Here is a 25,122-nt window from a genome sequence, read left to right as displayed (position 1 = left end):
TCATATCAGGATGAGAGACTGTAAAGAATGGCCTCTTGTCACACAATGGATAATGAATGGCCCCACATTTGCTTGGATAAATAGGATATGTGTGGGTGCATGAGTGTGCATGGCAACACTGATGAGTGATATGCAGTGCATGATGGTGATGTGTTGTCATTTGTACCAGCACATGTGTTCTTGGCATCTAATCCTATGATTGGCTAGTCATGTGTGCAAATAAGGATGCGCCATAAAGATATTTTTCAAATATCCATTTTTTTTCCTCTCATTGCAGATGTATGCATCTCCTTTTATATCATACAGATGAGAGTAGCCCTGTTAATAATTCATCGAGAACTCTACACGTCCACTGGTAAGTTATTGTGTTTTTGGCTGAGCCATTTGTCTTCATAGTGACTAATTTGCCCTGTGGTGAAATGGCACTGAGGGCTTAGTGGCTGTAATGGGAGTCAATGATATTTTCAGGGGATGTGAATGACCTAGCTTTTCATTTTGTCTCCCCACACAAATGCACACGCACATAGCGCACTGCTGTATAAAATGAGTAAGGTTATGGTATTGATAGAGCATTGTGAAAAATATAATTGGTTGTTTGGTTGTTTAATTCTGAGAAATTATGACTAGAGTATTTGAAAAAAATCATGAAAGGCTGAATTTTTATTTGAAAAAGTCTTGGTTTAGTTCATGGCACATGTGAATCTTCTATAAATCTGCTGAATAAAATGGTTGTTTCTGGTCTGAACTGAACCACCCCCATTTTTTCAAGGAGACTGAATTATTTTCTTTATTTCTTGTACATAAAACAGTTAAAGTGGTTACGGAAGGTCTTTCAGAATTTAATTGCTTTTTAATGAATTGTCTGTCCAATCTTTGTGTACAAACACAGCAGCATAATGTATAGTGTGTATTTATGAGAAATGTAAAATTCAATAGTTACTGGAAAAAGAAGGTACTATTAGAGCTGAAAAGTAATTTGTTCAAGAAAATGGGGAGAGGGAGAGCGAGTGGAGTAAAAATCCTGCTATGATTCTTCTGTTTGTCCATGACAAGGTTCAAGCTCAAAGACTTTCAGGAATCCTTTTTGAAGTGCTTAATCATTTAAGGTTAGTCAAGCATTATGTTCATCTACCTATTCATTGTTTTCCGCTTGTTTGCGATTGGGTAGCAAAATAACTGGCCAAACTTAAGTCTCCCAAATGTTAGGTTGCGTCAGTAGTTTAGATTTTATTCCTTTTTTGGTCATGATTAAAATCGTGTGATCATTTTAGGAAAAGGACAGCTTTGCTTTCTGGCTCAGGCTGAAGATGACATCAGTCAATCTACCCATCCTCTGCTCCATCCTATGATTATGTTGTGAAGGCATCAACAAAACCAAATCATCCTCAAAAGCAATGAGCAAAGCTTGAAGTTCAAAAAATAGTCACCATCCTCTCAGTGCGATGCCTTGAGATCCTTTTCATGAATCTCAGACGAATGATAGGGGGAAAGGTACAACTCACACTCGGAACAAGGTTGACTTTGTCCCAGGAATTCAGTCAGTTCTTTCTGGGCTCTTTGTGTCTGGATAAGTCAAAGATAAGAACTAAATGAAAGTATTTTTTTTAATATCTAAAGAAAACCCAGGAGAAACACAGATTAAGATTTTATTTAAAAATTACAGAAACATTTGATTAAATAAAGTTAAGTCGAAGAATTGAGAGAAAACTTGAAATCTTTGCACAGCATCGTAGCTTCAAATTTTTAGGTAAAACATTGACTCATCTGAAATAAAGTCATGAAATGCTGACAGATTAATTAATTACATTGAATGACTATTTTGACATCATAATTGCACACTAGACATAAGTATAAAGAAAATAAAAACTGATTTAATCATGAGGTCACACTTAATTTTTGAAAGCTTGTTGCATTATCTGATGTGTGAAATCTTAACCTTGAACATAATTGGAGAATAAAGCCTTTAAATAAAGTACATTATCTTCAGTCTGGAAGTACACACACAAAATGGAATTGCCTATGTAAAGATTAAGCAGCTACTGACTGTATTCAACAGCAATGCTTACACTGTCAGCTATTTTCAATTTATTTCAAGCACAGATACTGTCCAGATTTGCAGGTACTTGGACTCAAAGTGCATAAGGGGAACTAATCTCCTGTAAGCTTGAGTGAATGCAGGTACCCTATCCCTCACGTACATCCACCTATTTATCTAAGTAAGCTACTTGTAAGCTGCTATTTATTATAAGACTGCAAAATTATGTGATCTAGGTAGCTTCTTTCTCATTATAACCTTAATGTGCATTTAACCATTAAAGTGAGCTGCGTGTTCTCCCCTGGAGTTTTTTATTTTCATCCATATTCATGAAGATGGGAGAATCTGGGGTTTTATAGGGTGTCAGTATATTAATCTTGGACACCTCTGTCTCTCACAAACAGATCAGATTTGAAGTGAAGTAATAAACAGATGTCATGGGCTGTCATATCTCTATAATGTCTCGCTCTTTCTCTGGAAACAATTGACCGAGATGTATTGCAGTGCAAACAGGAGGAATGAGCCTGGAGAAATACTGAGCACAGAGAAAGGTGACATGAGGAGCAAGCATTTATGAGATCTGAAGTGTGTGATGCACAAACCCTCCTACATATTTTTTTGTAAATGCAAATATGAACACCAAAAAAACAAAGAGAACTGCAACTTTTACAACTAGGATATTTGACAAATATATCAAACAGCATGCACCCACTGCTGCACTGATATCTAAATATATACATTATAAATAAATGGCACCACAAATATGTACAGATCTAAAAAAATATTGTGAGAATGTTCCATAGTTTTTGCCACTCATTTCCAAATGGGAAACTCATAGATTCACAACCCATAAAGTGAAATATTTTCATCCTTTACTTTGTGGCTTTCAAATAATAGAGAACCCAAAATTAAGTGTTTTAAAAAATTGGAATATAACACAACCAGACAAGATCAAGAAAAAATGATATCTTAATCAGAAATGTTAGGTTTCTCAAATGGGCACTCAATTAGGTTCAAAACCAATTTTCAGGAATTGTTACATCAATAATGTGGTATGGCACGGAGATGATCAACTTATTCCTCTTCTGAGATCTAATGGAGGCCAAGGTTGCTTTGATAGTTGCCTTCAGGTCATCTTCCCTGTTGGCACCGTTAGCTTTTGGTACCTTTGGCAGTGTAGGCAGCTGCCAAGTCCTGCTGGATAATGAATTCATAATGTCCATTGTGTTTGTCAGCAGAAGGAAGCATGGAGTATGCAAAATTTTCTGGGCAGATTGCTGCATTAAATTCTCTGCCTCTCTGTTCCTTCTCCTCAATCTGGAAAATGTATTTACAAATACAATACAAACTTTACTTAAATGTGAAAGGAGAACTTTGGACCACTAAGCAACACTCCAGCTTTTTTCAGCTTTCCCTCAGGTAAGAGGCTTCTGATTTTATTGTTGTCATGTAAATATGTTTGGATTTTCAATATCTATAATTTCCACTCCAAATGTAATGAAACTCTAATATGTTTCTTTGATGAAACAAAAAATATTGAACTTTTTCTCAATATTAAATTTTTTGGGATGTACTATTTTTTCTTGCACAACAGTGCACCCTTGTCAGTATTCAAGCTGTGTTTTCTCTGACAGCATTTATTATTTTAGATATGTTTAGGAATAAGCAGCTCTCGCCCCAAACCTGTTTGAGGGGTTGTTTTGAACTTTCCTTCAATAGAGACTATTTTCTCTTCAAAAAACAGCAGTGAAAAAGCACGACAGGGGACGGATCTGCAGTAGAAACATGCACAAAAGGGCTGTCTGCCCAACATATATACTATGTGCTGCCTCCCAAAGGAGAAATCAAATTTTCTAAAAGGTGTGAATTCAACAAAGGGACCATTTTATGGAGTGTGTGGCTCCTTCTGCTTTTTGACAGGCTATTTGCCCCCGAAGATTCATTGAAATACGTTTTCAGCAGAGAAAGATCACAACAGAAAGCTTTGAAATCCAAATGTACTCTTGTTTGTAGGCTTTTCTCTCGACACGAATGCAGAGTAAATATATATAGATCTATAGATATATCTATAGTTCTATACAGATATAGAACTATAGCTCTCTATACCTCTATAGATATCTCTATAGTTCTATAGAGATCTCTATAGATCTAGAGATAGATATCTATAGAGATATGTATATCTCTATAGATATAGGTCTATATCTCTATACATCTCTATAGATATAGGTCTATATCTCTATACATCTCTATAGAAATATTTGTAGATATCTTTATAGATCTATAGATAGATAGATAATTTGTGTTTTCAAGAAATTCCTGTGCTATGTGTCACAGCAGGCTGGAGTTATATTACCAGCTAGATCCAACAATAGGAGAAGCAAAGTTCCCGAATAAATTTAATCTATGAGCATATACATTATATTTAGCCTTCAGAGGCAGATTTTAGCCCTGTGATGAAATGGCGACCTGCCTAAGGTGTTCCACATGTCTTGCTCAATGAACCCTGGAGATGGGCATCACAACTAGTTTTATGGGTATATTACACTGGAAAGAGAACAAGAGCACAACCAGATTTCGCTGTAGGGACTATTTATATCTTTTTATAAATCCTCAGGTTTCTACTGAAAATGATGGGGAGTGTTGAAAGGGCGAGGAATGTCTGGAATCTTTCTGGTCCTGTTACTTTCAAGACCATATTTCATTAAATATATACATATTTTTTAACTTGTTTTCAATCAAAAATAAGTGTAATATATTGGGATTTTTAAAAACCTGGGAAACTGATACAAGAAAGCAAGCTACCAAAAAGACATTTTATAAAACTTGTTTGATGTGGAACACATTATATAAAATAACAGACCTTAGATTGAGTTGGTTACCTTAGATATCTTATTGTTTCAAATTGGAATATATGATATAATAATTTCTAAAGAAAGAAAGAAAGCTGTGATGGAGATATCATTCACCTCTCACCTCCATCTGCCTGTCCCTCTCCTCCTCTATCCCCCATCTCTCCTTCCTGCTGACAGAAATGCATTAACCGAGACCCGCTCTCCTTGAAGTTCCTCCCTCAGCAGCTGCTGTCTCAAACACTTTATTGAATTATCGAACAGAGAATATATATGACAAATGGAGTCAACAGACTAGCTTTTGGTTTACATCCTTATCCAAACAGACCATGTTTACTCCAGGAAATCAAAGTATAAATCTGTTCCCTGCTTATGTGAGGATCAATACCTTGCTACAGATACCTTCATGTGTCTGTCAACAAACCTAAGAGTAACATAGCACTGGACTTAGAGACTTTTATCCATTGAGTTGCTTTAGCAGAAAACCCAAAGCTTTGCATGATCAATAAACTGACCTTACTGTCATTGACTTATGAACAGATTAAACGTCATTCTTCTATTTTCTCTCAAATTAGCATCCAGATGTCTCTCATTCGTAAGAGGCATGGAGACATGGAACAAAATATGGAGATGAAGGTGGTTTCACAAACATGACTAAGGCTTTGATAGCACCCCAAGGAATTGAGATATAAAATAATTACAGTGCTGTATCATTTCCTTATTGCTTATTCTTCTTTCACTGCTAAATGTTTCAGATCACCAAAATCTCAAAGATTATCCAAGTAAATACAGAATGGTGGTTTCAAATGATATCAGCCCATGATGTGGCATGCCAAATATCTGCTAATATGTCTGAATTAAATCAAAGTACTAAGCAAATTACACCAAATTTTCTTTCCAGTTAAGGAAAAATACTCTTCACCCATTTTCACAAACTCTTGATGCTGCAAACAATGACACAGTCTTATATTAGGTTGAGGGGGGGGAGAATAATATTTGGCCAGGTTCAGAAATGTTTTTTCTCCTTAGTAAATTTAATATTTATTTAAAAACTCAATTTTGTATTTACTTACATTATCTTTGCTTGTTTTTTTTATTATTATTAAAGATCTGCAACATTTAGGTAGTACACAAGAGCAAAAAAAAAAGCAATGATTTGTATATTTTCCAAGTTATCTGTTGTCATAAAATGTTTTTTTTTTAAATAAAATTTATAAAACTATAGGGAACACAGGGAGCCACAGCTGAACAAAAACAAGAACCCAGAACAAAAAGTCAGCAGGGATTAAATAGGATTTGACAAGGTATAATAGGAGGAACCAGCAAAGAGTGAGAGAAGTGTTTTAAGTACTGAGATAGTGAATGTGGAACAATGGACCTGGGCTGATTTGCTAACTGATTGCAGGTGTGAGGGGAGAGAGAGAGAATAGGAAAGCAGTTGAGTGAGAGTACAACAGTGAACTAGGAAATAAATTTAACATTAAAGTATGAGCAAACATAAGGAACATAAATACTCAAAGAAAAACTAGATACAAGAAATACACATAATAAAATAGAATCACAAAGGAAGAGCTGAACTAAAGCAAAAACAGAAACCAGGTTGATCTAAACAAAGAACAAGACTAAGGAGCACAGAATAATAATGAAACTAGAATCAATAAATCAATAAACAACCCACGATCCTAACAACTGTATGTGATTGCTAATATTTTCCTAATTTATAATTTTGCCAACTTTTGCAACATTAGACTATTATCTTAATGAGCTGAAGTTGAGTACTTGGGTGATGAACAAGAGGCTGCTTCACTTATTTAACTACTAAAATGAAAGCTTCAAATCTGATAGCAGCATCAGTATCACGTTTTCCACCTAAAACTATTGTGAACTGCTTTTAAAGACAGATGAGGGTAGTTTTTAGTTGGATTGTGGAGATTTTCTTCCTAGAAAAAAGTCAGTCCCCTCCCAGTTGTTGCACTATTAGTGTTTGCAGTATTGCAAGTGCTTTATGTTGAATATGGGCTGGGGTTTGTGTTGGTATTTATCTACTGAGCAAGCAGTGGTCATTTGAGGAGGTTGGAGCTCCTAAGACTCAAATCTGCCAGAATCTCTCAGTCTCATCATTCTTCAGGCAGATTGGAAGTCTGTCAGCGGAGTGCTGCAATTTTCCTCCTCTGTCCAGAGGTTAAAGGAAATTCTGAAAATGGCGATATGAAGGTTTGGCTTGAGTAAAAAAAAAAAAGAAAAAAAGAAACAATTCATTTTTCACACTGCAAGTTGACAGCCTCATCTTCTGATTGTGAAAAGTTCTGGTTTTTATTCACTGTATAACTGTATTTGTTATTGTACATACAATGCAAAGTCTGCAGCTCTTTTCTGTGCATATAAATGGATACCTGCGGACAAAGGGCTCCTTTTGTGTCATTATACCTTTCGACGAGTCAGCATGTTGTTTACTGAACTTGTCTTTTGAGCAACAATGGCGTCTTGCACTCTGAGTCCCAGCGTGCCTCATTAGCTGCTGCCATTCCAGCTCTTCGTCCCTTGTTAATCACCTCAGTCGATCACCTCTCTGCAATCAGTTAAATTTAATGATTAAGTGGAGAAAAGTTGAGAAATTCATCTTAGTTAAGCAGTAACATGAGTTTGCAAACAAACATGCTGGTATTAAAAGTGAAAAATATTCCAGTAGTCCTTTTTTATTAACACTGATCCTGTGTTTTGTTCTTACCTTTAGCTGCTTGAGTAAACTCATACAAAAGCAACCTGGAGGAAGGAAAATATGCACGGAAATTCTCGTTCACAGAAAGTGTCTTATAACTGTAGCAACCTGCAAAGGTGTAGGAAAAGGATTTTCCACCAACCAAGTGATACAGCTGTGCAATTCTGCTCCAGTTCCTTTCCTTCCAGAAGATTTTTATAAAATCTCTGTGGCAATGGACTTATCGATTTTAAACTGCGCTTGGCACAAGCAAGAGCAGCAAAGGCATGAAGAGCGCACTTTACAAAAGTAATGACTTATGTTGCAAACATTATTGTAATCAACTTAACCTGACTGTGTGTGCTTCAAATGAGGAAAGCTTAGTATAGAAACAGGGTCAGGTCAAACCCTATTTCCATCATAAGAGAAGACGTTTTGGTGGAGGAGGAGTATAAATACCTCAGTCTTTATCTGGACAACAGACAGGACTGCAGACTCAACACTGAAGCCGACTACAAGAACGCTGCTTTCTGCTTGACAAAACTAAGATCCTTCACAATTTGCAGCAAGATGCTGTTTATCTTCTATAAGTCTGTTGTTGAGAGACAACCTGATAAAGAAACTGAAAACTCTTAAATTATGGTAACAATTTCACTCCTCTCACTCTGCATCATCCCATAAACCATAAACCCACACAGTTTCAGAATATTCTGCTTTTTTAAAAATGTGTTTCTTTTCATAAAACGTCTTTCCTCATTTGTATTCTTCTGAAGGCTTATTAAAGTTATTATCACTTTTCTAAAAAATAATAAATATTGCCAATTAAACATTTATTCTGCTAAAAAGGTCTCCAGAAGAAATAAGTCCACTTATGAATCCACTCATTTTAATGCATTTACTGTCCTCATAATGCTATCTGTTTCATGAAGTGTACCAGTTCCTCCTGCTGCCAACCCAGTACTTCACATTTGAGATGGTGTTTCCATTCCCCTTTTTCTTTCAAATGTAGCAATGATCATTATCGCTACACAATTCCACTTTCGTTTCATCAGACTACAGCACATCTCCAATGAAGGTCTTTGTCACTGTGTGCATTTGCAAACTGTAATCTGTTTTTATGATTCTTTTGAAGTGACGACTTCCTCTTTACCAATCTGGCCAACTAGACTGAATAATCAAGATGGTTGGTGGCATCTTTCCTTTTTTAAAAAACATTGTATTTGTGGTAAATGGTGACAGAAAGTATTATATCCAAATTATATTTATTTTCAGAATAACAATCTCCATTGACTTTTGAAGTGGTATTCCACTTTGCCACAAATATATATATATTTTTCCTGTCGAATTGTCTGATTCAAGGACAACCTGCTCACCTGTGTTTCTTGTCTGAGCACACATTCCCCCCAGTGAACAGAGCTGACCTCAGTGCAAATGCAGATGAACATGTGGAAGACGCCAACTCAAGATCAAGACCTTTGCTCCCAATGGTTCAAACATGAGGGGTTGTTTTAGCATCTAGTGCTGTTTTTTTGTTTTTTTCCATGATTATAATTATGTTTGGAACGTTTTCAACTTCTCATCTGTCTTCTATCAGCAACCTGTCAATCATCAGGTGAATGTGGCAGTTCATGAGTCACACTGACCTTCACAAGAAGAGCTCCCTACTGATTAGCATTTCAATATTTCATGTTCAGGTTTATGGTGGAGAGTATGCAGGTACAAATTTCAAGCCAAGTTTAGATTTTTATGGTGTTAACATACTGATTTAAGCTTTCATTTAAGCTCTGTCAGTCCCTAGCAGAGTTGCATTTTCTAACTTCAGCTGTTGTACAATGACTTTTGAGAGTGAGATCCTCTATGGAACGTCAGCCTTTCTGTACCCTGTGGTATATGTTATCTTCTTATTTAGACAAGCACACTAACCTTTTCTCAGCACAATGTGATAGTGCTGGACTTAATGCCACACGATCAGATATTACAGCAAGACAGGGAACTCTTTTGTGGGCGACATAAAAGATTAAATTAAATCATTATCTGATAAGTGTCAAGAAGCTGATTGGGAAATGTGCATGCCAGAGATGACAATGTACATATTTGAGAATGCCATGGTACATTAATGTGAAAACCATTAAAGCAATGCAAAGATGAGTGACCAACCTCCAGAAGAATCCTAACCCACAGGTCTTTTTTATAGACAGCTTTTTACAACTTCAGTGGTCAATGGACATTAGGCAACACCTTAGACATATCACCAGGCAATCAAAAGGCAACACAGAAAAACAGGGCCAAATTTTATGCACACACAAACACACACCTCCCCGTTGTTTAGCCTTAGGAGTCTATCCAGGTTTATCGGTTCTGTTAGCAATGTTATAGGCTTGTTCTGAGTTCATATTAAAGAATAATTTAACTTAGTGCAGGAGCATAAAATGTAACAATACAGGTATAATCTTGGTGTATTTGTTCAAAACACCAGGAAAAGAGAAAAAGTCAATGCATACTGATTTGGAATATATCATGTTGGTAGATATTTAAATTTAGATATCAAGATGGGATCGAAACTCAAATTCTTACATTGACATATCTCCAATTTGGAGGACAAACAGACTCTTGTTTGAATTGGATCAGGATTTAAACTCAGGTGAAAAGTGTAATTGTTTACCTCATGAAAGAACCAGTTCCCTTCATCACATTCCATGGAGTAACTTCTTGCAGGAGACAAATCAGCTGAAGTCTTAAATTACTCTCAGAAAGATTTTATCAGGTGGTTATGAACTCAGAAACTATTCCAGCAAGTGTGTGGGTGTGTGCTCACTGGCGAGCCAATAAGTATGTCAGTTAATAATCCAGTCTAGTTAGCATAGTGAATGCAGATTGACATCAAACAATGAATGAACGATTACATGGATCTGCACTGATACAATTTGATGAGACAGGACCAAAAAGAAAAGATTTTTTGTTTTCTTTGTAGTTCATCCCCTGAGGTTGTTGACTGGCAGCTGACCAGGACAGACAGGTATAAATTGTTCTTAGCACTGGGACACTGTGAAAGATAGAGATGTGCGGAGAATAACTTAAGCTCCAAAAAAGAAAAGGGAGTTGAATAAGGAGAAAGACGAGTGGAAAATGTGCCTGCTGAAGCGTAAAATTAGCAATTACATTGGGTGTCATCAGTAATGACTATTTCAGTCCAGATATAGGGAGGGGGTTAATGTCCAACAGTGAGACTGTAATTCAGCTGTTACACCTGTGTTCAATCAGCCGGTCAGAAGAGACTGTGATGGAGCACAGCCCAGCACGCACACACACAAAAATATTATATATATCCTACCTGTGCACTAATAAACCAAGATGAGTGCCATCTGCTGGGAAAGCTTTCAAATGCAATTTATTTTTTAAGAGCCATATGCTGACCTTGGCTGCAAAGACCACATTTGTGTGCTATTTTATTGGAGGTTTGATCATGTGTGTACATGTGTGTGTGTGTGTGTGTGTGTGTGTGTGTAGGGGTGTGTGCGTGTGCGTGTGTGTGTGTGCGTGTGCGTGTGCGTGTGGGTGTGCGTGTGGGTGTGCGTGTGTGCGCGTGTGTGTGTGTGTGTGCTTTACATGCTGAATTCTGCTTTTTTTTATTTTTTTTCTGAGCTGAGTCAGGGAATTTAATTGGCCGGAAGAAGGTCAGATATGTTGTGTAAGGTGTGTAAGTTGAACACGACAGGTGGAGAGACAGATTTCCTTCAGCTAAAAACTCTCAGTGAGAAAAAGGAAAACATACTGATTAATCCACCCACATGAACACAATTAGTGTTTCTAAGTTCAATGTTTGCCAATGTGCGTACCTAGACCTCGTTGCACGTGCATGTTACTGGCATTTCAAATTTTTTATTCAAACAGTTGCTGTCATATCTGGCATATCTGTCTACCAAAATAGCCCCCCTCATTTACTTTGATTATTCTGCTGCTTCCATAAAAAATAACCATCTGTCCTTGGTTTACTGAAAAAGTGTTTTTTAAAACCCCAACACCTTCATTCATCACCATGATGTCACATTTATCACTGCAGCAACGGGAATACAAATGAGGTGGATGCGCACTCAGTGGCCTGCTGTAAATAATTTACTGTTTTGCTTTATTGGAAACAGAGACACAACATTATTTTCAGCTAGCACTCCCCTTGGCCAAGGTCTGCGCACGCATTCATCCAGGGTGCATCACACTGAGAAAAACTGAATCTCGTTTTATGCTCTTTATTACGTTTAATCACTAACCATTAAGGAAGAGTCTCTCTCAAGGCCTGGATGCACACTGGAGTGCCGTTAGCAAGATGGCATGATGCATTGCAGCTCCTCAGAGCCATATGGCAAAAAGTCTGACTGTGATGTATTTGTTATGCTTTCATACACCAGATTTAGACGTCTTCTGTTGTCTTTTTCATAGCTTTGATGTATTACATGTTTTCTTACGAACAAAGACGCCCTGTCACCAGGGAACTCACAAAACGCATACAAATACACACTCTTGTATGGTTGAATTTATTCAAACAATCAGCTTGCACCATCTTCATTACCTCACCATGCTGCCTATTCCACAATTCCCTGTTTTCCTCCATTAAATTAGCTCAAAGACATTTCTTAGCAGAATATGTATCCAACTATTTGGAGTGTGTGCCTCCAACTCCAACTGATAATCCTTGCATGTCAGTTCACCTACAGTCCTGATTATAAAAGCTTTAATTGCACATGTATCACAAAATAGTGACAGCTTCAGAATACTCCACTTCAGCTTTTAGATTTGCCAGTAAGAAGTAATCCTGTTGGAAAGGTGACATGGAGGATTTGGCTGGGCTCGTTCACCACACATTATTAACCAAATCCTCCTACAGTATAAAACACAGTCATTATGAGTCCTCTAAATCCCAACTTTTATTTGTGTGATATTTCATGCTGTCCAAGTAATTAGTTTATTTTTAGATTTTTTTTTACATCACTGTATAATTTATAAATATACAACACACTTTAGATCTTACCCTTCTATTTGTGTCATTTTAAAGCTACTGGCCAGACTTTTTATAAATTTGAATGAACACAAATTAGATATAACTTGTCACCTATAAAATAGCATGCTTTAGTATTTTTTTATTTATTTTTTTTATGTTTGGCTGCATACATAATTTTAATTTCTTATCTAATCAAGATAAAATCTAGCCTCCCAAAAATAGTCTTCACCCTACACTTCAGTTGTAGGGTGAAGAGGACGTCACATGAAGGTATTATGTGACGGTTGGAGTTCATTTGAATATTATTTGCAAATGTCATTCTCTTTCTTTCATTATTAGCAAGGCTTTTTGCACACAAACTAATTTTACCCCGGTGTCATAAACGTTTAATTTTTCCTCATAACACATAACAGAGCTGTAGATGAGCAATGTCAATACTTGGGTTCTACAAGTTCCACAACACAGAAAACACAGACAGAATCGTATAAACAAAATGGAATTAAGAGTCAAACATGTCATTCTTAGTGTTTTAGCTGCTGCAGTTCAAAAACACTAACCTGGTTAGGCAGGGCTCTGCTCTGTTTCCGCTCAACTCTGCTCTCCACACAGACAGCATAAACTGGTCAGCAATGACGGAAAAACTCCTTACTTTCTTCCCAAAAAGAAACAAAATAAACTTAGGTTTTAGGCCAGCAAGTTTTATCAGATGGCAAAAAGCTTTTTCTGTATGTTTTAAATAAGTTGATTTTACATAACCGTCTCCCAGCCTTCCCCTCCACACACGCACTCACTTAAATGTTTTGCATGACACACCAAGCATGAAAACATGACCTGTAATCATTTGATAAATCCACTATCACTTGCTTTGTGGCCTTTTATCTGCCAACAGCTTCAAGGAGAGAAATATCAGTGTAGTTTTTAGTTTTTTAAATATGACTGTGACTTCAAGAAAAATAATTCTCCGAAGTGTCGCCTCTCAACAGAGCCTGACAAAGTTTGGGGAAACTGAGCTTTCTCAGCAATATCAATGTACTTTTTCAATATAAAGGTTTTAACTAGCCTTTGGTTTACAGTATTACCCATCTGCTGGTAAGAAGAGTGTACCCTGATTTCAGTAAACAGATTCATAATAGTATTTTGGCCTCGTTCACCAAGTTCACAGAAAACAAAATTGATTTTACAGTTTGCCTCAGTGGTTCTCACAAATATTCTAACATGTACTGCTCGTTTTTCATTGGGGCACTGTTCTGAATAAACTTATACAAAAAAACAATACCAGCAGCTTTATGTTGTTCTGTTTCAAATGGGTTTTCAAGATGGTCTTGTGTTTAATCGCCAGCAGCAATTTTATTATCCAGAGTTTGTATGTTTTCTTGGTGGAAAGAACTTCTATTTTTTCCTACATTGCCAAATTAATGCATAGAAATGTTATTTTGACATTCAAGTTATTCTCTGGCATGTCTGCTTGAACTGTCAAAGTTGTTGGCCCTGTAAGTAACAAGATACACCACGTAGCTTGACCTGTGAGTGCTGAAGACAGGTATCAGCTCTGAGCAGGAACAAAAAGGTATAGACAATGGATCGAGTTATTTCGTGAAAATCTGAATTTGCTGTAATCTAACCCTTTTGATGTAAAGCAAATGATACCCATGGAACTGGACTTTAGATTTTAGCATGCGCTAGGTAAGCATACACTCATTGGTACAATATGACAACTGACATGGAAGTTAGTATTCTCTCTATACCATGGCAACTATTTGTAGGTTCTGGTTCTGTCAGAACTGTGTCAGAACGGGCAGTGCATTTAATAAACCTAAATCTGAATGAAGATCTGTGGGATCCAACATATTCAGGAAGACACCTGAAACTCTGAATTGATAGGGCTGCTGCTTTTGCAGTAAAACATTATTGGGCAGTGCTCATAGGCTGTAGGAGACCACTGGTCCAATTGCTATTGCACCTTCTCGACCCAAAGAAGCCACTACTCTAAAATTATCCACTCAAAGAAAATCAATTTGTCTTCCTCTGATGCATACTGCACATCCATCACTTTAAGCTCAGAAAGTCCATAGGAGATTGTAGCAGCCTGAAGCATGAGGCGGAAGTGGAGTGTTGTCTGTGAGCTAATGAGCATTCTGAAAGGGGGAGGCCAGCATGACCCCAGGTAACAGGCAGCACAAGTAAAACATCATTCGCAACAATTGTAACAAACCGAAGGGGACAATGCCTTGAACCCTGGTTAGTTTCTGAGGCACTGAGGCAAAGACTCACAGAAATGTTCATATTAGATTTCTGTGTTTTTATTTTTGCCATCTGTTGATTAAATAAGTTCATTTTAAATCATATGGGAATATTTTGTTTTGTTTTCATAAAGGATAAATGGCAACATGGCATAAATTTATTTTTACAAACTCATTGGTGGGGAACTGTCATTGTTAACATGCTAAACAAATAGTAACAACAATGAGTAAAAACCAGAAATCTGAGAAACTGTTTCGCACTAAAACTCCCATAAGTTTATAACAACATAAAAAGTAAATACAATGAATGATTTTTGAGTATAAACATATATATTTGTTTTAAAAATCTGTTTTTTGTTTATTTCGTTTTTTATTTATTGTTACTCAACATATCCCTCAGCATATTTGTTTATATGATATAAGCCCCATCCTACTACTTAGTAACATGTTCTCTTCATCTTCAATAGGGGCGACACTGTCACTGTTATTATGTCAGGTTGTTATTGTAAAGAAATCATTGTTAATTAGCTCACCAGATTAAATAAAGGTTGAATGAAATGAACAGTGAACACTTGAGGAATAAATAAGGAGAGTAGGATGGAGTTTCAACATAGATGACAAAAGTGAATGAAAGTGTTTGACATTTTAAAATAAATTACACAGCAAACAATTAGCACCAACTCCACATCTAACCAATATATCAAAGCCATGTGAATAAATTTGTGGAAATACACTGTGTTGTGGCAACGAAAATGCAGGTAAAATCCCATTTCACAAATGGAGCATAGCAGGCACAATGTGACATTGGCATCACCACAGCTAAGACTTCGCCTCACAGCTTAAGCCATGCTCTAAATATGAAGTCTTAACTAAATCTCCCAGCTTATCTGATGCCAGACACTTCAGGGAAAGTGCTGTGGCTATGAGTTTTCATCCCCACTGTTGCTGATTTGTTGGGGCCACATTCACCGCTGACACTGATGCTCTCCTCTTCTCGCCACTGAGCTACCTCGCCTTCCTTCCATCCACCCACATCTTCTCCTCCTTCCCTTCTCCCAATCCATATTACCATGGTCTGCTGCTTCCCATCTCCTGTGGGGATTAGCAGGCTAAACACAGGGAGAGGCTCAATAGCATATGGGAGTTGGTCCCCCCTCGGATCGTAAATTCAGCTATGATTGAGGAGACTAACGCCAGGCGCCTACTGGCCAAGGAGGAGTTCTAAGGCACCATATCAAGCAAACTGACCTCAAACTGACATTAAAGCAACCTTGAGTGACACCTAATGTGTCAGCTGGAACATGATGATAAGGCTGCAGATTAACAATGAAGACTTCATGGAGGGGCGACACAATCTTCTACCAGTACAAGAGATTAGAGAAGAGAAGATGCAAGATGCACATGTTGCCTGCTCATGCACACATTCACGAGCAAAGTTAGGAGCAAAAAGTGTTTGGTCAGCAGCAAGAGGATCTGCTGATTTACTTAGGGTGATAGTATATTCTATTTGTCACTAGCAGCTCATTAGGCGAGGTGACGAATGAAGGTGTAACCCTGAGAAAGATGGTTTAATCTGCCTAATGCAAAACCACTATTAAAGCCTTTCTTCAACATGTCACTTGGGGCCAGAATTTGAACTTTATATTTCCCTCGTTAACAATACTTGGAAGCTCATCAAAGAGGAAAGTTTTGTAACTTGCCTTGCTTTTCAAAATATAGGGGAAACTTATTGGAATAAGATAAATAGTTTTCATATATATAGTAAATCGGTAGCTCCCAGGATCTACATTTAACAATTTTACTGAAGTAATGCAAGTAACATAATTTTAGACCATCAGATGCTCCATCTGTTTTATCAGTTTTTTGTTGTTGTTGTTTTTTGTTTTTTTTAAACTAATGTAGCTAAAGCCAGACAATGATATGGGATTTTTTTTTTTTTTTACACCAACATTTTTACACCAACATTTTTTGCTTGGCTACAGACAAATGTAACAAGAAAAGGAGCAATCTCTAATGAGAGCCTCCAACTGTAGCTTCCTTTTTAAGCTGTGTCGAAAAAAGACAAATTGATTCCACATTTTAAAAGAGATGTGCCTAAGTGTGAAAATTAGGAACATTTTTATTTTATTTTAAATGTTGCAATGGACTAAGTAATACATATATGTTGTGCTTATATATCAACGTGTTTGCATTGACAAACTGAACAATATTTAGAAAAATTAAAAGAATTCAAGATTCAAGACTTGACCCCACAGAGAAATTATTTTGTACAAGAAAAACAAAAATAAAATAGTAAAAATAGAAAAACATTAAAAAGAAAGTAGAAATATAGTCCCAGAAATTTAATATATAACAAATGTTCATTTTAAAATTGATTCCATATTTTAAAAAAAAGATGTGCCAAAGTCTGAATATTAGGATCGTTTTATTGCCCTTTAGATGTTTGTGAGTTTGTGTTTAGTTTTTGACAAAAGAGAGAAATGCATTGTGTTTATATATCAATGTGTTTGCTTTGAGTGGTTGAACAATATTCAGACAAAGATTCTCAATACAATGCAAGATGACCTTATTGATTCCCAATAATTGAACATTCAAGATTACTCCAGTGAGTCGATGTGTGAACAAATGTATCTCAAATCTCTGTGTCAGGGTAGAATGAGCCAACTAGTTCACAATAATAAAACACCATCTTTGGACTCACACTGCATTGAACAACAACAGAAAATCATGGCACTCGGTAGAACTGAATTGCACCATCAGAGCATCAGAAAGCTGATGGTACAATTCAGACAGGCTTAGCAAAATTGGAAACAATTTAGAAACATGTCTGACATGAAAAGTCTTGTTTTCAGCTGTTGACATTAGGCTTTCAGGGTTAACATTAGTCTTATGAAAGCATGTGTTCATTCTGCCTTGTATGAGCAGTGGTGGTACTGTTATGGTGAGGGGAATATTTTCTTGGTCCTGTTTGGGCCTTTCGGTACCAATTGTTTAAAAGGCTACAACATACGTCAGGTTGTTGTAGAGGTCCAATCCTTTGTGGCTGCCTGGTACCCATCTACGGACGGCCACTTCCAGCCAGATAATTCACCATGGTAGAAAGCTCAAATCATCCTAGCTGCTTTTCTTATGTTTGAATTATTTAGCATCCAGTTTTAGTGGCTTAGAAGGAAAACTGATTTGAATGAGCCATATTTGGAGAAGAGATCACCTTTATTTATTCCCCTCAGCCATCTGAACACTTAACTGAACACATAATTTACTGGCTGATTGTATTGTAATGTTTATTGTATATTGAACATCTAGTACTTTATCACATTAGATTTTATTTTGTTTTTACTGCATTTACATTTTTATTATTTTATTTTTGTGTTGCTTGGAGAATAGAGTAATCTTGAATGTTCAATTATTGGGAATCAATAAGGTCATCTTGCATTGTATTGAGAATCTTTGTCTGAATATTGTTCAACCACTCAAAGCAAACACATTGATATATAAACACAATGCATTTCTCTCTTTTGTCAAAAACTAAACACAAACTCACAAACATCTAAAGGGCAATAAAACGATCCTAATATTCAGACTTTGGCACATCTTTTTTTTAAAATATGGAATCAATTTTAAAATGAACATTTGTTATATATTAAATTTCTGGGACTATATTTCTACTTTCTTTTTAATGTTTTTCTATTTTTACTATTTTATTTTTGTTTTTTTGTACAAAATAATTTCTCTGTGGGGTCAAGTCTTGAATCTTGAATTCTTTTAATTTTTCTAAATATTGTTCAGTTTGTCAATGCAAACACGTTGATATATAAGCACAACATATATGTATTACTTAGTCCATTGCAACATTTAAAATAAAATAAAAATGTTCCTAATTTTCACACTTAGGCACATCTCTTTTAAAATGTGGAATCAATTTGTCTTTTTTCGACACAGCTTAAAAAGGAAGCTACAGTTGGAGGCTCTCATTAGAGATTGCTCCTTTTCTTGTTACATTTGTCTGTAGCCAAGCAGAAAAACATGCCCAAAGGAGTTCTCATCACTCACATTTTCGCTGCAGCAGGACTGGCAAGCGACAGCTCCTTCAAGGGTGTTCAGCAACAAAACATTTTTATTCCATGTTTTCCTCTGGAAACACAAAAGAGTTCCCCTTCACCTGTCAACATGATTACTGAAAGCAGTGTTTTCATCTGAATCTAAACTGGTGGTCTTACTTTCCCACATGGAGCTGTGTGGAGTCTTCAGATGTTGGACAAAGAAGAGGCAGTCCTGATGGGATTACCTCATGCCTTTGGTCCCTGAAGTGGCCAGTCAGTCTTTTTCTCAACTCCTCTTAACAAACAAGCAACGAATTGTAGTAAGTAAGCAAGAAAAGGTTAAAGCATCTGTTGGAAAGGAAGAGCAGAGCGTCGAGTGGGTAACAGCATAAAAGGTGTGGGTAGAGAAAAACAGTTCAAGGTCAAAACAAGGGGGCAAGAGAGGAGGGGTACTAAGTTTACTACTCATTTGTGTTTGTATGACTAAGAAGGGCAATTAGTCCATTTTAAATAAAGGAGGTGTGGTGTAAAGTGTGGGACCACTGATTTACATAAGAGTTTCTTCAGGGAGCTGATGTGAACTTAGTTTATCCAAAGCTGATCTCACACAGCACTTTATGGATTCTTGAACACTCTGCCTTTATGTAATAATCTCACGTTTGCTAAGATCACTAAAAATGTTTCTGCAAAAATGTTCAAAACTTTGGAATTTTAACATCTTATTAGGTCATATTGACAAACTTGAGTATGACCTGGGAAAGTAACTCGTTAAGTGGAAAGTATGGTCTTCCAACATGATTTACAAAAAAAAGTGCATTGTGGATTTAGTCTGAGCCTTTTTGAGTTTCAACTTTACTGCAATTACAGCAAAATAGTTCTGTCAGGTTGGTGAGCTATTGATTAAGTCCCAACTCTTGAGCAACATTTAACAGGTTTTCATTCAGGATTGGCCTTTAATTAGATTCTCCCGTCTTCCTATCAGTTCTTACCAGCTGCTCTGTCCCGGTCAGAGAAAAGCTTCGCCACAGCATAGATGCTGCTATTACCATGTTCCATGGTGTGATTTTTATTTTTGGGGCAAAAGGAAGCAAATAATTTTCAATACAGGCCAAAAAAAATTATTTTGATCTTATCTGACCAGAGCATTGTTGTCCTTCCAAGTCCTGTAAGAGACTGTGTCTTATGACAAGTTGTTAGCATAACTTAATTTTCCTGCAGCAACAGCTTTATCTTGTCACCCTTCCATAAAGTCTTAATGTAGATTTATGGAGAAGATCACAGATAATTGATCTTTTAACTGAATTTTTCCAATTGAGCTATGGCTCTCCACAGCTCAGTCAGAAACTCTGTGCAGTTTCATAATGCCCAAACTGACAGTTTGGGTAAACCGTATCTTCTGGTTTTATAACTGAGCCAAACTTCTCTACAGCGTTATCTGTGACCTGTCTGGTGCATTCCTTGCTTTTTATGATGCTGTTTGTTTGGTGATGGTCTTTAACAAACTGGATTTTCTTTAGGGGTGCCACAGTAAACATGTGTTACAAAAAATCCAAATTAAATACATTGAAGTTGACAAGATATAGAAAAGTTTACATTGTATGGTCATTCCCGCTCGCCATTGTTGAAGAGCTGCACAATATTTTGTTGATGTAATATATGTATTGTGAAATTCTAAGACACATACAATATCTGACAAGTAAGATCATTGGCTAGCAAATATTCTGACATGACCTCTTTTTGGCATATCCAGTGCCTTTGCAAGCCATGTAGGTGCTTTTAGTACAAATGGTTTCTGTTGCATTTCACCTCATATATTCACAATTATTCTCAATTTGTGAGAGCATAAGGAGACTGGGGAAAGGAAATTTGTATTTTCAAGGAGTAGAAATTTTAGTTTTTTTATTGAATTTATATGCTTTTTTTATTTTTAATATACTTTTATAACAAATTTATGTCAGATTATGATTTCCTGGTTAATGTCCAGTTGTCATAACAAAGACATTTGGAATAATGTCAACTTTGTATTAAAAGTGTGCCAGTAGCTTAGCACCAACAGTGTGTGAATGTGTATTTGAATGACTGAATGCAGCGTGAAATGCTTTGGGGTTTTCTGGACTTGATAAAGCACTATACAATTATAGGCCTTTTACCAATACTGAATTTATAACCTGTCACCAGCCAAAGCTGTGATTATAGTGAAGACATGTTGCCTCAATCCTGGTTCACTGTACATGGTGTGCTACAGCTAACTTAACCTAAAATTGATTTAAAAAAAAAAAGTTAATACATTTGTTCAGTTTTTTTTTTTTTTTTCACATATTATTCTAACAAAATCTACTGTTCTGTTATATAGTACCACATATTTTCTCTTTGGAAACTGAATATTTCTGCCATAAAATATTAAAATAAGTAGAGCTACTGAATTAAGTTAATGGAATGGATACATTTCTTCTATTTATACATTGGTATATGCATGCATTAATTTTCTCATAATGTTAATTTATTATGCATATCCATGAAACACAAACTGTGCATATAAACACATTCTGCATAACTACAATTAAAGTGCCACTTATTCCTCCCTCCTTTACTTTTTTTCCTTTAGTTTGCATACAGTTGTCTCCAAGTTATATTTATCAGTTTATTTTTTTGTACTTGTTTAGATCCATATTTATTTCTACTGACACGTGTGAGTCCAGTCCTTCTCCCTGTGCCTCTGAGTTACTCAGAAACTCACTGGAGCTGCTTCCATCCTCAGTGACATCTGCCATCAGCAGTGCATGACTGTGGAGAAATATGCTTAAATCTGTGGGGTTACTGGATTCAATGGTTCCCATTGATCTACATTTGCCTGACACTGTGACTGACAGAGCCAGTAAGCCTATCACGGCCCTGGAGACGGACAGACACTCATTTTACAGGTGAGATGAGGTGGGATGGGTTTGATTGATTGACAGACTGTCACTGAGTCACTGGGGCATTACTAACCCCTCTCCTTGCAGGGGGAGAAGCAAAAATGTGCTTGTGAATAGGAGTGGATGCAAAATGATGCTTTTGCTCCGATGCGCTTAAAGGAGGTGCTTGTATATGCCCGTGGTCAGATGTACAAAGATTACCTGTTCCACCTTGAGTGTGGTGACAGCTAAAGAGTCATCCTGTCAGGCTGGCCACGCCTACTTCTTCACCGACTGACAGAACTGAATAAACTATCAGAGAGACTCTGACAGGAGGCTGTTAGACAAAAATCATATATATTCGAACACAGGCAGACACCCAGGAATGTAAATCTTCCAGCTGAAGTATCTCTCTGTGAAACCACCACCCCTCGTTTGATGGCAGTCTCCTTCCTTTTTTTTCCCTTCCTGCCTTTGCTCTGTGGTTTGCTATGGGATTCAACAAAGCCTTTTACTTGAACACAGGCCGTCAGGACTGATTACAGTTGTTTGTTGTTTAACACTGTGCAGAGATCTAAGCAAAAAACTACAATTAATTGTTTTATACATTTATTTTTTATTTTTTTATTTTGTTTTATACTTTTCAAAACCTTGAAGAATAAAGTCAATCTTGTTGAAATATTCATATTAGCAGCTGGATAGTACTTTTTTTAATCCTAGAAAACTATGAAATACATTATTCAAAAGGTCCTAATTACTTCAGAGAAAACATTAAAAAATGTTTAACGTTTAAAAACCCAATAAATACCCGTTTTACAGCTTCTGCTTTCATCAAACTGTTGCTTTCTTACTTGAAACGGAGGATATTTGTTCTAGTTTGTTATATGTTGATAGAGCTCATCCCTGGATTTGTACTGCCCTCATGTGGTCACTGTGTTTAGGTGTCATTTTATGAGAGGGCAGTTCTTCTCAAGATTGGGATTATACCCGAAAGGGGAAGTCATACAAACTTTTAGTTTTTTCATTACTATTATTATTTCTTTTGGAAATCATTTTTGAAGTGTTTAAAGGGATGTAATTCAGGCAAAACAGGTTCTATAAACGCAAAGAATAATTTTTGCTAAGAAATTATTGCTGCTGAAGGATGTGTCAAACCTTTTATGTGTAATTGGTACCCACCAAGGGTATGTTCTTGTACCAACTTTGAAAAATGACATTAAGAAAACAATACTCTACCTAAAAAAAAACAACAACAACAAAAACAGCTTAAATTGTATAAAGTTACTTCGGTTTGATAATCTGAGAATGTAAAGAAGTGAGAACGTGTCATGCAAGCTTTTTATGTGACGTAAATCATACTATTTGAAATTTGAGAAGAAAAAAAAGAGAAAACTTTTTCTTGCAAACAATATAAAGGTTTAAAATCAAATTTGATATAAAATGATGAGACAACAAGGACAAAGTTTTGCAAACTGTGTGGAGGTTTTTAAAAAGCAAATCAAAACACTTCCCAGGCATTTTCCCAGGCTTTTATGTTATGATTGTATTCTGTTTATCATGCTTGTTTTATTCTTTGTACAATTTAAAGTTGAATTTTACTGTAGAGCTCTTTGAGATTTTATATCTGTGAAAACGACTTTATAAAAACTCAACAGCTTTTCCACCTTCAGTGTCACATGTGTTCTGTACAATTTAGCTAAAAACCTCACAACAGATCTGTTGGATCCCTCTGCGCAGGTCGTCTGTCTAAATTTAACTTTATATCAGCTGATGTTGGAGACAACTACAGTCAAAATCCTTTTTCTTTTAAATTTGAGTTGATATCTGCATAACTTTAGTATAACAATATTGATACAAAGCCTAAATTAATACAAATGAAATAATTTGATTTAATTCTCACGATAAGAAATAAGCCTGGCAAGTTTGTATCTAAAGTGTTTTCATCATAAATCATGTAGATAGAGTGGTATGAGACTGGTTTAATTAAAAGGTCTGGTCTATAGCAGAAGTGCTGAAGTTTTGTATATTTGCAGTGTATCTTACTAGGTGGTCAGGTTCAGCGTTTAAGTTTCTGTCAGAGAGGAAGTTTGTGGCGCAACAGTTTTGGTTTGTCTGTGTGGTTTGTGTTGCGGATGTGTTACTGACATTTCGCTGTCAAGGCAGCAGAAAAACAAAAAAAATCTGAGGAACTCTTTTCTGCGGCGCACCTGTTGCTGACACTGACAAAATGCTCATTTCCTCTCTTTTCAGAAAACGGCAGGAATTACAGGCGGTCTAAATATGTGTTTTCCACACACAATTTTTCACACCTTCTTTCATTTTGTTTCTTCTCACAGTAAAAACAAAAGGAGAGAAATCAGAAGTTGACCTTGGACATATCATAGCTGTGAAAAGAGGAAAACAGGCCAGCAATTTTGCCATTACAAGGACCATTAGCCAACTGACAGATTTTCAGCCAGCACATATATTCTCCTTCTTCTGTTGTTTCTCCTATTCAGACATTAGCAGACAGGCTGTCATGCATTTAGATTATTTTGGAACCCAAGCTGTTTTACCAAGTGTGCAAGCCCCTAAATGAGCTTCCCACCTTGACTTTGGCAGACAACGTTTCCTGTGAACTCCCCACGATATTAACCTCAGCACCAAGAGATGGTTATGTATCTTGATAAATAGATGTCAAATAGGAGGGGAAAAAACTGACTAAAAGGCAGAAGAATGTGAGAAAACTTCACAGCTCTTCTAAATATTAAACCCACTGACACAAGATAGCATTAAAATGGAAACTTTTTTTCTTCAACAAAAATCACTTTCACTGAGTAAGAAGGCAATGGAGATTTGGTACCAATAGATGGCAGTAGTAAGTAACATCTTGACATGAGTGGTTCTTCTCAATCCAAAATCCAATATTATCCTGTTTTTAAAGATGTATGAAGAAAAAATGAATATTTTGTCAAAGAAAGTCAATCTCCTGTCTTTGTATTGAACTGTGTAGCTCAAAGGTCTGGAACTTGTGGCACATGAGCTACACATGGGTCTTTCTTCAGTAAAAGTCCGAAAGAGTAATGTTGTAGAACTAAACAGTGCTTGTGTTTGAAGAGGAAATAGAAATCCAAAGTAAAATTTGTGGCTCAAACCCATGATGGGTTTTTAACTGACTTTTAGAATATTTTTCTTCCATTTCTATTTCTTATCTAGATATATGAATTATAAATTAGTTAGAAGAGAACCAGATGTTAAAATGGTCTAATGTAACAGAGTTTCCATCTTTTTAAATTCATAACATAGAAAACAATACTCTATATCTAAAGCCATCTTTGACAGTATTTCCAAGTCAAGAAATGAATTTACTGGTGTTTTCACACAGTCACCA

Source organism: Poeciliopsis prolifica, unplaced genomic scaffold, assembly GCF_027474105.1.
Source record: "Poeciliopsis prolifica strain line A6 unplaced genomic scaffold, Auburn_PproV2 SCAFFOLD014, whole genome shotgun sequence".
Taxonomy (NCBI): Eukaryota; Metazoa; Chordata; class Actinopteri; order Cyprinodontiformes; family Poeciliidae; genus Poeciliopsis; species Poeciliopsis prolifica.
Note: the sequence above shows the minus strand (reverse complement) of the source record.